At 44.8% G+C, this 14,530-nt stretch overlaps 1 protein-coding gene across 2 annotated transcripts in view; it reads right to left on the bottom strand.

The window, feature by feature from the left end:
• Positions 1-14,530, bottom strand: part of JSRP1 (junctional sarcoplasmic reticulum protein 1) — a 194,869-nt gene that overhangs the window by 47,137 nt on the left and 133,202 nt on the right. Inside the window, exon 2 of one of the 2 annotated variants that reach the window (XM_075282334.1) lies at positions 174-341. The exons of the other annotated variant lie outside the window; for it this stretch is intronic. The gene's annotated coding sequence lies outside the window, so the exon portion shown is untranslated. The remainder of the gene's footprint in view (positions 1-173; positions 342-14,530) is intronic. 2 annotated transcript variants of the gene reach the window in all.

Raw genomic sequence — 14,530 nt, 5'->3', positions numbered from 1 at the left:
GCCAGCTACCTTACTAAATATAGATCCAATATCTGTCTCTCACAGCTTTACTTGACTACTTCAATGATTCATAGCTCATTTTCTGCTACCTTAGAAGGATTTTAGTATTTGTTTTATATATTAACTCTAAAATTACACATTTAAATGGATAGAAGGAAAAAGGTGTTCCTTACCTTTAGATGGCAGATCCACACTACATGTCCGCACCCCGCTGGCACTCAGTGAACGGCTAAATATACAGAGACAGGTGCAAATCTCAGCCAGTGTAAAGTGACAACCAATCATAGAGAAATATGATCCATGTAGATGTAATTTTCATATGATGTTATAGCTGAAGCTGACTGTAAGACAAAAGGAATTTTTTCATAATACTGACAGTATTGCTTACACTTTCTATATGTTTAATACTTTTTAGTAATTTTGTGAAAAATATAAAAAAATTTTTTTAAAAAAACAATAAAAGTTGCAAGTGGTATATTTACTGCAACCTCATCACTTTTATCACAGTGGGCTGGGAAGGGCAAGGATAACAGCTGACCCATGTTCACTAACGTTTATGTCACTTTAAGGGTGCATTCAGACTACGTAACGCCGGGCGTGTATGAGAGCCGTACACGCCGGCATTACGGCAGACTGCCGAACACTTCCCATTCACTTCAATGGGAGCGCTCGTAAACGCCGCTGTTACGAGCGCTCCCATTGAAGTGAATGGGAAGTGTTCGGCAGTCTGCCGTAATGCCGGCGTGTACGGCTCTCATACACGCCCGGCGTTACGTAGTCTGAATGCACCCTAACTGTAACTTTTCGCTGTGCTTTTCTCCATAGACTAATATAGGGAGGAAGAAAATAGTGTCATGTAACATTGGTCTCCATATTACTGGAGCAAGGCTTCTTGCGGAGAATATCTGTAAACTGTAAACACAGCTTCTAGCAAAGGCTATGCAAGGCTCTGTACTAAGGAGATATTCAACCTCTGTGCACAGACATACAGTGAAGGAAATAAGTATTTGATCCCTTGCTGATTTTGTAAGTTTGCCCACTGACAAAGACATGGACAGTCTATAATTTTAAGGGTAAGTTAATTTTAACAGTGTGAAAGAGAATATCAAAAATAAAATCCAGAAAATCACATTTCTCTTCCTCCAAACAAAGCAAGTTGAGTTAATGCTAAAGAGCTCAATTTCTGTCTGATTTGACCACTGCACCTTCTCTCATTCACTCTCAGAACTAGCCAGATTGGGCAGATGAGACAAAAATTGAGCTGTGAAGCATGACGGTGGAAACATTATGTTTTGGGGTTGTTTCTCTGCTAAGGGCACAGGACTACTTCACCACATCAATAGGAGAATGGATGAAGCCATGTACCATAAAATCCTGACAACCTCCTTCCCTCTGCCACGACATTAAAAATGGGTCGTGGCTGGGTCTTCCAGCAGGACAATGGCCCAAAACATACAGCCAAAGCAACAAAAGAGTGGCTCAGAAAGAAGCACATTAGTCATGGAGTGGCCTAGCCAGTCTCCAGACCTTAATCCCATAGAAAATATTCTATTCCACATTTACGCTAGGTTCACACCTGTGCCTGGGTTTCCGTTCCCCAGGTCAGTACGATCATAGTGATAAATTTATATATTTTTTTTTCATGTTTTAATAAAGAAATTTTACAAAATTTCAAAATTTTGAAGACAAAATATATTCTTTGAAACACCATATTCTGACACCTGTAACTTTTTATATTTCAGTGTGTACATAGCTGTGTAAGGTGACTTTTTTTGCAGGGCAAAATATAGTTTTTGTTGTTACCATATTGGAGAATGTATGATGTTTTGCCCACTTTTTATTCCATATTTTTAGGGAGGTAATTTGGCGAAAAAATGCCAAATTAGCCATTTTGATTTGTTTTCCTGCTACAGTGTTTACCGTATGGGAGAAATGTTTTTATATTTTAACAGTTTGGGAGTTTTTGGACTTAGAGATGCCTTATGTGTTTATGCTATACAAAAAGATGAAAAAGTACTACAAGTGTGATTGACTAATATTTATGTTTTTTGTCATAGTTTACAGTACTCTATTTCTGGTCCTTGTAGTACTTTTTCATCTATAAAGCAATATGTTTGTCTGTTGGACAACATATATAATATCGATTATTGATTTTTGACTCTCTTATTCATGCTTGTGAGTAATTTTTTGATCTTAGTGTCTGTTATTTCTTTGGCTAAATCCATCTGCCATGCTGTATTATTATTGGTCTGATTGTATATTTATTTGATAATATTTAAATAAATTGATATATTTTATATAAAGAGTACTTTGTAGTTATTTTGATTTTGTTGGCTAGTGCTTTTTCCTTGTTTTAATGTGTTTATGCTTACTTTTATTTATTTAGAATTTATATTTGATCTAGGGCAGGGGTGCCCAATACGTCGATCGCGATCTACCGGTCGATCGCAATGGACGTATGGGTCGATCGCGGGATGCAGCTAGGCATCCCCGCTGTCTGCTTCTTCACAGCGCAGGCTCAGAGTTATCTCTGGCCACTGGCAGGCTGGGGCTGCAGCAGCCCCGCCTGCAGTGTCCGTAGATGACTCTCAGCCTGCGCTGTGAACAAGTACTTGCAGGCCGCTCTTAGGGATGGAGGGGGCCGGGGTGCTGCTTCTTCACAGCACAGGCTGAGAGTCATCTACGGACACTGGCAGGTGGAGCTGCCGCAGCCCCAGCCTGCCAGTGTCCAGAGATAACTCTCAGCCTGTGCTGTGAAGAAGCAGACAGCGGGGATCCCTGGGCAGCAACCTCTTACGATCCGCCCGGCCACGCCCACATGCCCAGCCACGGCCACAGACACGCCCACCCTGCCTACAGGCCCGCCCCGGCCCCGCCACAAGAAGTGGGTAGTCGATCTTAGGGCTTGGTCATTTAAAGAAGTAGCTCACATGCTGACAAAGTGTGAGCACTCCTGATCTAGGGAAAGGGGGATGATTTAAACTTTCATTTCATTTCATTTTTTTTTTTTTAAACGGCTTTTTTTTTTTTTTTTTAATTTAAGCCCCCTAGGGGACTTGAACATGTGATCTTTAGATCACCTGTGCCATAGAAAGCAATACTACTGTATTTCAGTCTATGGCAGATATGCTATGTAACTATTGAAACCTGCTGTTACAATCCTATGGCAGGGCTGGGAGCCTTCAGAAGGCTCCCAGCTGCCACAGTAATGGGACACCTTCCACAATTGTGTCGTTATCGAACATCAAATAGAAAGTTAAAGTAACCACTCAGATGCCATGGTCGCATTTGACTATGGCACGTGAGTGGTTAAATGCCAATGATCAGAGTCATCTCTGATCACACGCAATGCTGCCAGGTCCCTGCTGTATGAAACAGCACAGACCTGGCTGCCCTGTTTCAGAGTGACTGCCATATTTAGTTATGTGCACTGTGACATAACTGTATGTCCTGCTACGCATAAGGGTTAAAACACATTAAAACACTTTTTTTTCACATCTTTATTAGTTTTCATGGACCCTCAATAGACTGAAGTCTATAATGGATCAGTGAAAATGAGTCTCAGGAGGATGCAAAATGGGGATTAAAAATGGATTGTGTGAGGTCTCTAGCTCTCTTGAGGTCTCTAGTCTCCAGTTCTCGTGTGTTGCTTGTGTAGTTTGGTCTTCCTCCCCTCCCTTCTGTTCTTCCCTTTTGTGTCTTAGTTGTTCTTTGTTCCCCACTAATGTCGGATATATCTGTCTCCTCTTTCAATGTTAAGGGGCTCAATGTCCCTGAAAAGCGTTCGCAAGTATTGTATGATGCCCATAAACGTAGGGTGCAAATTTTATGTTTGCAAGAAACTCACTTCCTGGCTGCCTGTACACCCACGATTAAGAATAGGTACTATACGCAGTGGTTCCATAGTAGCAGCGCAACGGGTAAGGTTAAAGGGATGGCCGTCTTTTTCCATAAAAATCTCCCAGTGAAAATCCTAGATTCTTTAGTGGATAGTGAGGCGAGGTACTTATTTCTTATCTGTGAAATTTCAGGTGTTGTTTATACAATTGCTAATATATATGCTCCCAATGTTGATCAGGTTCCTTTTCTGCTGTCTGCGCTCCAGTCCTTTGCCAGGGGTCACATGATTGTCTGCGGTGATTTTAATCTCCCACTTAACCCTCTGCTGGATACCTCCACGGGTAGATCCCAGATTTCTTATGGCGCTCTAAATAAGGTTTGGAAGGCGTTAAACGCCTTGCTGTTATGTGATGTTTGGCGAATCCTCCACCCGACCGACAAAGACTATTCCTTTTTCTCCCATCCCCATGGTTCGTACAGTAGGATTGATTATATCTTCTTTTCTCATAATCTTCTTCCCTCTGTTTCGGCGGCCTTAATTGGTGTTGCCTTCCTCTCTGATCATTCTCCAGTCTCCTGTGTTTTTCGTTCGCCTGTTGCCAGCACGCGGTCTAATACTTGGAGATTGAATGAATCGTTCCTTCTTGATCCGCAGTGTTTGGCGGAGCTGAAACTTTCTGTCTCTCACTTTGTACAGGATCACTCTAGTGACGTCACCACTCCATCAATACAGTGGGAGGCTCTGAAGTGCGTTCTCCGCGGAGTGCTGATGAAACATGGTGCGCATCTAAAGAGAGAGGCTGGTCTGAAACTTCGCTCCCTCTTGAGCGATCTGGCGATTTTAGAAGCTCAGCACAAGCGTACGCTCCAGCAGGCGACTTTGGCGTCTCTGACTGCCACTCGTCAAGAGATTAGGTCTCTTCTTGAACGGAAGCATCAGCGGCTTCGTCTATTAGGTCAGCGCTCGTTTTATGAATGGGGTAACAAAGCGGGTCGCCTGTTAGCGCGGGCAGTTTGGGAGCGCCATGCAGCCCAACATGTTATGGCTCTCAAAACGCCTTCGGGCTCGATCACTCATACCACATCTGCTATTGCCTCGGCCTTTCAGGACTATTACAGTTCCCTCTATCATTTACCCCCACCAGGTCTGGTTCATCCGGCTCCTGCCGCTGGAACCTCTCTCCCTCAATATGTCGCTAGTACTGCCCTTCCGTCTCTGCGCCCAGAGGATGTGGCTGTACTGGAAACTCCCTTTTCTGCAAGTGAGCTAGAATTGGGTATTGCCTCCCTCCCGGGGGCAAGAGTCCGGGCCCTGATGGTTATACGGCACGGTTTTTTAAGGTGCTTAAGGCTGATTTGACGCAGCCGCTCTTGCACGCGTTTAACTCCTCTACCTCCGGGGTCCCTTTCCCCCCTGCTTTCCTCCAAGCTCATATTACTGTAATACCTAAAGAAGGCAGGGACCATTTGCTCTGTGCTAATTATAGGCCGATCTCGCTCCTGAATAATGACGCTAAGCTTTATGCCAAATTGATTGCCAATCGCCTGAGCCCGTTCATGGGAGAGCTTGTACATCCTGATCAGGTGGGGTTTATCCCTTGTAGGGAGGCCCGGGACAACACCCTGCGGGCCTTCTCTGCAATTCATCATGCACAGCGCTCTCGAACCCCCATGATGCTGTTATCTCTTGATGCGGAGAAGGCTTTTGACAGGGTGGACTGGCAGTTCTTAGAGGCTACCTTGACTCAAATAGGCCTTGGCCCAGCTATGCTTGTGCGCATTCAGGCTCTCTACAGTTCTCCTATGGCCCGGGTCCGGGTTAATGGCTCACTTTCCTCCCCCTTTGCTATTTATAATGGTACTAGGCAAGGCTTCCCGCTCTCCCCTCTTTTATATGCACTAGTAATGGAGCATCTCTTAGTCGCTATTAGGAACAACCCTGATATCCGAGGCCTGCAGATTCGTAACTGTCATCTTAAGGTGTCTGCTTTTGCAGATGACGTTCTCCTGTTCATCACCATCCCGCTTACTTCACTCCCGTCCATTATTAAGGAGATTAGCACTTATAGCTTTTTTAGTAATTATAAGATCAATCTGACAAAAAGCACAGCCTTAGATGTCTCACTGCTTCCGTCGACCCTTGGTGCCTTACGTTCTTCCTTTCCATTTTCGTGGTCCCCCAGATCCATTAAGTATCTGGGAGTGCAGCTGCCCCGTAATTTGGGAGATACCTACATGCTGAATTTTCTTCCCATACTCCGCACTTTGCGGTCTGATCTTGAGCGCTGGGACACCAAGGGCCTCTCGTGGCTGGGACGCATCAATTTATTGAAAATGAATGTCCTCCCTAGGTTGCTGTATCTTTTTCAGACTGTCCCGGTGATCCTGCCTTCGTGTTTTTTCTCGGTGATTAACAAAACCTTTACCAAATTTGTCTGGGCCTCGAAACCCCCCCGTATTGCTCGTAGTACGCTAGCTCGTTCCAAACAAAGAGGAGGCCTGGCGGCTCCAGACTGTGTGAAATACTATTTAGCGGCGGTTGCTACGCGTATTCTTGACTGGCATCACTCGGCTAAGACTAAGCTCTGGGTTTCCCTCAAGGACTCGTTGAGCCCTGTCCCCCTCACTGCACTTCCCTGGCTCCATGAGAAATATTGGACCGATGATAAACGGTATTCGCTTCCCTATATAGCGCGCCAGACTATGGGAGTGTGCCGCAGATATAGTGCCATGCGTCTCCTCTATACGAACGATGGCCCCATGACTCCCATATCGGGTAACCCGGACTTTCCTGCAGCGTTGGGCTCTTCCTTCTTATCTTATCGCGTCGGTTCTCCCACCCTTCGCTTTAAGCAGGTCACTTCTACCTCCTCACTTCTCTCCCACTCTGAGATTTTGACCCAATCCTCTGGTTCGGATACACCTCTCTCCTCTTGGCAATACTCCCAGCTTTCTCATTTCTACTCCTCTTTACGGCCCTCTCGGGACCTTCATAGATCCTTGTCACTGTTCGAACGTCTCTGTATCTCTTCCTCCCCTCCCTCCCACACTGTCTCCCTTCTGTATGGCCTCTTGATGGATGGGGCGGAGGATTCGCTTCCGTCATTTACTGGCGGGTGGGAGAGGGAATTGGGGGCCTCATTCCCTCCTGATGTGTGGTCTTCGGCATTTCGTGCGTGTCATACTTTCTCTATATCATGCAGGGCGCAGGAGACCAATTTCAAGATACTTTCCAGATGGTATCGGGTTCCAGCCCTCCTGCATGATATTTACACCTCCGATAGGTGCTGGAGATGTCTATTCGATCGCAGCACGATGGCCCACGTTTGGTGGGGGTGTCCTCTCTTACGCCCTTTTTGGACTGGGGTCAGACAGGTTATTCGGCAGGTGATGGGGATTGACTTAGAGGACGACCCGGCCCCGCTTCTTCTTTCCCTGTTCTCCTGGATGTTTTCTAAACCTACCCGTAGACTTCTTGGATTTTTGTTGGTGGCAGCTCGCTCTGTCATTCCCAGGTTATGGAAGTCCACAACCCCTCCCTCGCTCATTTGCTGGCTGAATGAGGTTCTAGCTCTTCGAACGATGGAGACCCTGGTTGCTGAGCTCCGCCAAGATGATACTAAGCATCGACAGACTTGGCTCCTTTGGAACCATTTTTACTATTCTGCCGACTTCCGTTCCCTCTTCCCTTCTGTGTCCCCTGTGTAGTGTCCCCCTGTGCGTTTTGTCTGCTCAACATGTCCCTGTTTCCTCTGATACTTGATTTCCATTTGTTCTGAGGTTTTTTCATATGCTTTGTTTCTCAGCTCTGCTGCGCCAGAGCGTTTGCCCGTTTTTTTTTTTTTTTTGTTCATTTTCCACCTTGTAACCCCCCTTTTCCCCGCCCCCCCTCCCTTCTCCCCCAAGTTTTGCCTTTGACTCCTTTGTTCGTTATAACAGTCCCACCAATTTACCATATTTTGGCTATTTAAATGCCCATTATAGAATGGACATGGTGGCGTGGTCTGCGTATGTGCAATATCATTGGTGCGTGCGCCGAAAACTAGCGATCCAGTATGGGCAATGTGAGTTTCGTTATACCCACTGTGCATGTGTGATGATGTATTATGTCTGACATCGCTCACGCATGTTCATTGGCTTATTGGGGACACTGGCAAGATGACACATGGCGCTATGTTGATAGCAACCCTTCTCTATCTGTTTGAGGGTCACTTCAGAGTTTATTCTGTGTACCTAAGTGAACCTTTTGACCCCATGTGAATGTCAGCAGATTGGTAATATCTAATCATTAATTAACCTTTTGTATTGCATAACTCAAGCTTTGTGCACATATAACTGCCAAATTGTATGCAATTTGTGAATTACATTGAGTGATTATAAACCACTGTTTGTTGGTGGGTACTTGACACTTACTGAACTCCTCAAGCTAACTGTGCATGGTATGTTTATCTGGATTTATACCTTGGGTTCGTTTTGCTTATTTATTAAAAGTAATATTTTTTATGATTTTCTACAGCCTGCCAGTGTCCAGAGATAACTCTCAGCCTGCGCTGTGAACAAGCAGACATCGGGGATCCCTGGGCGGCCACAGAACATCGCTGTCTCCTGCTCTCACGCTCCGCCCAGCCCCGCCTACAGGTACACCCCACCCACAGGCCCGCCCCGGCCCTGCCCACAAGAAGTGGGTAGTAGGTCTTTCGACTTGGTCATGTTATAAAGTAGATCACATGCTGACAAAGTGTGAGCACCCCTGTTCTACAGGAACCGGCCTCTACGCGTCGTCTTCCAGCCTGGCTTTCAGTCTTCTACGCATGCGCAATGGGCTCTGCCAGTGGGCCTCGGGCAGAGCCGACTGCATCTGCATGCAGCCATTTTTTTGTGGCCGCTTAGTACAAGAGCTCGTGTAAGCGGCCACAAAAAAATGGCTACGTTCAGGTGCAGTCCAGTGGGCAGAACAGATTGCGCATGCGTAGAAGATTGAAAGCGAGGCTGGAAGACGACGCGTAGAGGCCAGTTACTGAAGAAGACATAGCATACAGTTTATCCTGCTATGCCCCTGAAGTCCCACCATGCCCCTGAAGTGTTTTGCTGTTAAACTTTACTCCACACACCGGCTCTTATCTCAGGGTAGGGTAAAAGCTAAATGGTAGATGCTATATTCTAGAGGGCTAAAGGACCTTTGATGACATCATGAGCATGTGATCAGACTCTTGTGTGAGCGGAACTATTCTGGATTGTACAGGACAGTGTGGTGTTACACAGAAAGAGGAAGCTGCTAGGAACAGAGACTGATGGAAGGAGAGAGAGGATAGCATGTGTGAGCAAGAGGGGGGAATTGGGGGCAGATGAAGGGAGCAATTAAAGAGGGACATTAAGCTTACGGCAGAAAAAGGGGGACATTAAACTGGTAGCAGATGAAAGGGGACATTAAACTGGTGGTAAATGTAGGGGGGCAATTAAACTGGGGCAGATGAAGGGGGCATTAAGCTGGTGACAGATGAAGGGGGGACTTTAAACTGGGGCAGATGGAGAGATACATTAAAATGGGAACAGATGGAGGGGGGACATTAAACTGGGGACAGATCAAAGAGTGGACATTAAACTGGGGGGGCAGATGGAGGGTGACATTAAACGGGGGCAACTGGAAGAGGACATTAAACCGTGGGGCGGGGGGTAGCTGGAGGGGGACATGTCTGCTTCTATTTGCTACCAGTTTAATGCCCCCCTCCAACTATCCCCACTGTTTAATGTCTCCCTCCAGCTGCCTCAGTTTAATGTCACCCTCTAGTTTCCACCAGTTTAAAGTGAGGCACGAGGAAAGGGACTTAATACTGTGGGGCAATTTGAGGGGAACTTTATAATGTGGGGTTATATAATGTTAGGGTAACTATAGGAGCTTTATACTGTGTGGGGGCACAAAGAAAAATGGGTGAGAATGGGCAGAGTCAACATACAATTTGTTGGAGCTAAGTTTGTAACAGCGCAACACATATTTTGTCCATCTCTCTTCCCTTTGAAAGTTGGGAGGTATGAAAACATCTATATATGACTTACAAAGAAAGACTGCAGAAAAAGTGAGTACAGGGGTCACACAGTGACTCAGTGTTTAGCACTGCAGCCTTGCAGCACTGGAGTCCTGGGTTCAAATCCTGCCAAGGGCAAAAAACCATCTGCAAGAAGTTTGCATGTTCTCTCTGTGTTTGCGTGGATTTCCATCCCATATTCCAAAGACATACTGATAGAGGAAAATGTAAATTGTGAGCCCTATGTGGGGCTCACAATTTACATTTAAAAAAAAGAAAAAGAAAAAATGAGCACAAAGTGACAGACAAGATAGAAAGTGAAAAATTACATGAGGATATTTATGTGTATATGAATAAAAGTATAATGTATGGACAACAATACATGAATGATGGATTTGGTGATATCAATGAACTATACAATGCAATATAAAATTACGACATTGAAGAATAACAAAATAATAACTATAAAATATACTGCAGCAATACATGATTACAACAATATAAAAAATTATTACAAATCCATAGTGTAACAGAATGTGATAATGACCAATGATGAAAACCAGTCCATGATGAGACAAGAATACATTATAAAAACACATATGTGAAATATATAGCTGACATGATATAAAACAATAAAATATATTGCAATGATTCTTGGACTGCCATCTTCCAAAGGAAAGCTCCTCAGTGGTTGCAACCCCCCCCCCCCCCCCAAACCATGTATCTGGAGATTCTGAAAAGGACTGGTCTTAATAGACAATTGACATATTTGAGGAGAGGTTCTGTTACAGAATCTGTAACAATCGCCATCCAGTGACTGTGGGGGATTGTCTGATGTATCTTTGGGAAGAAGAACCATCCTGACTTTGGTGGATATTATGCAAACAGCATCTCTGTAGATCTAGGTAATTAACCCCTTCTCCACATTGGGGGGAATTCATCATTCCGTCTAGGCCAGTTTTCTGGCATAGTGGGAGGACATTGTGATGCACATATGGTGCAAGGCCATACTTAGGCCAAACATGAGCCACAAGCCCTGATCCACAGCTCACCCGCAAATTGTGTGAATAGGAGGAGTGGGATGGGGATTCATTATAACCCATGCAGGTTTTCTGGCATGAGTTATAACGGAAATCTACACCAATTCCTAAATGGTGTAGATTTCCAATCAAGAGGACGTCTAAATGATTTATGAATAGGCTGCAGCCTTTCAGAGGTCTCTTTCCCGGTGTAGATGGGCCACTTTCACTCCAGACACATCTAAAAGAATCAATAAACACTGCCTTTTCTGATTGTCAATTGTCATTTAAATAGAAGACTAAAGGGCCTGTCACACAGCGGTATTTTCCCTTCTGCCCTGATGCTCTCATTAGTACTAGTAATTTTTTATTCCGGTTCAGTTTTCTACTATAATCTTGATCTAATAGCACATCTATTAAATTGTAATCATTGAGGATCATGGCAGATCAGTCTGTTCTAATGTCTTCATGAAACTGGTTTTCGTTTGTGTTTTATCTGTTTGTCTGCTTCCTCACCCTCTATTTGTACCATCTAAAGGAATCTTCAATTCTCCATTAGTTGTTTTTTCCATTGAAAGGACAATGTACTTGGATCATCTGTACTACTGGATCCTGCGGTGATTTGTTTATGGTCCCTATTTTTCACTTTCTTGGATGCTGCCTTTAATTTCCTCAGACAAAGATTGTTCCTGGCTCAAAGTCTTGTCCTTTAGGCCGGGGCCCCACGGGCCGTAAACGCCGGGATTTGCGGGAAAAATCGCAGCGTTTTACATGCAATTTCATGCGAATTCCATGTCCACTTTGCAGAAGAAATCGCAGCGCGGACAAGCTGCGATTTGCAAACTGTTGCGGCTTTGCAAATCGCAGCATGTCAATTATATCTACGGAAACGCCAACGGCTTTCCCATAGATATAATGTTAAGAGAAAGTCCGCAGAGGAAAACTCTGTGAACTTTCTCTTAAAAGCGCTGCGGAAAGAACCGCAATGCGTTCACGCCGAGGTTCTTTCCGCAGCGCTTTAGCTGCTCTGCTAATCTGTTTAGGGAGTGGACAAGGCTGCGTACCAAGGCCAGACAAAGTGATTCAGTGCGTGAGACGGTTGTCATCTGAATGTATTATGCACCTCCCTCCTGCTGGTTTTACTAAAAATATAGTAAAGGATCACTCATTTTACTATATTGTGAATGCCACTAGCTGTCCCTTTGACCTATGTTGATGATTCTTCCAAATATGCCTCGGTTATTCAACTTTGGACCCCCATTATGTTTTTGTTCATATGCAAATAGGGGGAAAATGCTTTGTCCAGGAATTTAGGGCTGAGCTCAAAGTCCAGACAAGCTAAGACACACATGCCAAAGCAATTTACCCTAATTTTCATATGAATAAAATTGTGATTCACGTGACAATGGGGCACCAAAACTGAATACTAGAGATGTACTGTATTTGAAACCTGTAGAATCACCTCTACAAGGTACTGTCATTAGGTTTATAACCAACTTACTGCTGACAGGCTACCTACAACTCAGTGGCGTAACTAGCAATGGCGGGGCCCCGTGGCGAACTTTTGACATGCCCCCCCGGCAATGAAGCCCCCGCCCGACCCCCTCCTCCGCATTCCTGCGCGCTCTATTATGTCCCTTAGTGGTCCCTGCACAAAGTATTATGTCCCCTAGTGGCCCCTGCACACAGTATTATATCCCTTAGTGGCCCCTGCACACAGTATTATATCCCTTAGTGGCCCCTGCACACAGTATTATGTCCCTTAGTGGCCCCTGAACACAGTATTATATCCCTTAGTGGCCCCTGCACACAGTATTATGTCCCTTAGTGGCCCCTGCACACAGTATTATGTCCCTTAGTGGCCCTGTCTCTTAGTGGCCCCTGCACACAGTATTATGTCCCTCAGTGGCCCCTGCACACAGTATTATATCCCACTGTGGACACCCATAAACAATTATTATACTCTGGTGTCTTTTCAGACCCTAGAGTATAATAATCGGAGACCATGGGGAATAAAAACATAAAAAAACACTGTTACCTGTCCCCCGGCTCCGCTGCAGTCCTCCGCTGTTGGCCTTCTTCAATTACGTCAGTCACATGACCAGGGAAACAGGCCGGGTTCATATGACATCAGAGACGTCAGACAATTAGGCCGAAGCCTGGAGAGGTAAGTAACACAGTTTTTTGTTTCTTATGTCTCCCGGGCCTCCGATCATTATACAGTACTCAGTGGTCTGCAAAGACCCCCAAATATAATAATAGTCTTTGTTGGGCCTGTGGTGTCACTTACCGATCCCAGCCCAGCCAGGATCGGTAAGTAAATAGAGGCTGTTACAGGCTGGAATAACTCCAGCCGGTAACGGCCTATTAAGAGAAAAACGCGGCGGTAGCGGCTGTCACCGGGCCCCCTGATGTCCCGGGCCCTGTGGCAGCTGCCTCCGCGGTAGTTACGCCACTGTTTCAACTTTAATGTTCACGTGACAGATGCATAGGATTTGTATGGGTGGAGGATAATTCAAGGTGGACATATTGTTCGAAGAGTAGGAAAACAGGAGTAGCAAGATGAGGAAAGACAAAGCAGAGTAGCTGGACAAAGAGAAAGGGTTGGGGGATGGTTTCTTAAGGAATGGGTGTAATAGTTGCATTCTTAAAGGCAGGTAAAAAGGAACCACTGGTTATAGATAGGCTGAAGATGTGGGTTACAGCTGGAGTCAACACTTCTCTGAGAGTGGGGCTATGGTGTAATTGGATCAGGTCAGATGCACAGTGGTAAGATGTGATTATGAAATGAGAGATGATAGATTTTCATTGGTTATGGTACAGAAGCTGGATATAGAGGTAGAGTACTGGGCAGTTTTGTAGAGTAGCCACAAGGGATGTAGGTTTCTCTGGTGGTGTCAGTTTTGTTTTTGAAATATATGACAGTACATACTGTAGCAGTGAGTGTAGGTATTGCAGCGCTGCCACATAGATTTCAATGGAACAACACTGCAGTACCTACACTCACCGCTACAGTTTGTATGGCCAGAAAGCAGCACGGTTCACAGTAAGTAAATTGCCTAGGTACGGGTGTTTTTTTGGAGTCTTGGGAGTCAGATCTAATATTGATGGACTATCCTACGGATAACCCATCAATGTTAGAAACTGGATAACCCTTTTAGGCTGAGGCCCCACGTTGTGAAAATGTCCGTTTTTGTTGCAGATTTTGTTGCGTTTTTTTGAGCCAAAGCCAGGTGTGGATTGAGCAAAAGGTAGAAGCATAAGTATTTCCTAGATATTTCCCATTCCTTTTGTAGTCATTTTTAGGCTTTGGCTCAAAAAAGCGCAACAAAAAAAAGGCTGCATTTCTGCAATGTGAAGCCTTAGCCTTAAAGTGTTTTTTTCCAAATCTATAAAATGTGACAGAAATAACAGGTATGCAGGGGAACCAGTTGAATATGCTTTGAGCTAGGTGGTATGGATGTTCAGGAAATAAAGGCTCCTGGGTTTGTTTCCTATTGACTTCTATTACAGAAGTGCCATCATTCTGCAATGCATTGGCACTGTAATGCATTGCATTAGTGATTAGTAAGTTGAAAAAAAATTAGAAAAAAGAATTAAAAATTTTAAATCACACCCCTTCCATATAACACATTAAAAAAAAGATAG

Source organism: Leptodactylus fuscus, chromosome 1 (genome assembly GCF_031893055.1).
Source record: "Leptodactylus fuscus isolate aLepFus1 chromosome 1, aLepFus1.hap2, whole genome shotgun sequence".
Classification (NCBI taxonomy): Eukaryota; Metazoa; Chordata; class Amphibia; order Anura; family Leptodactylidae; genus Leptodactylus; species Leptodactylus fuscus.
The sequence above is the reverse complement of the archived record's forward strand: the minus strand, read 5'-3'. Positions and strand labels throughout refer to the sequence as shown.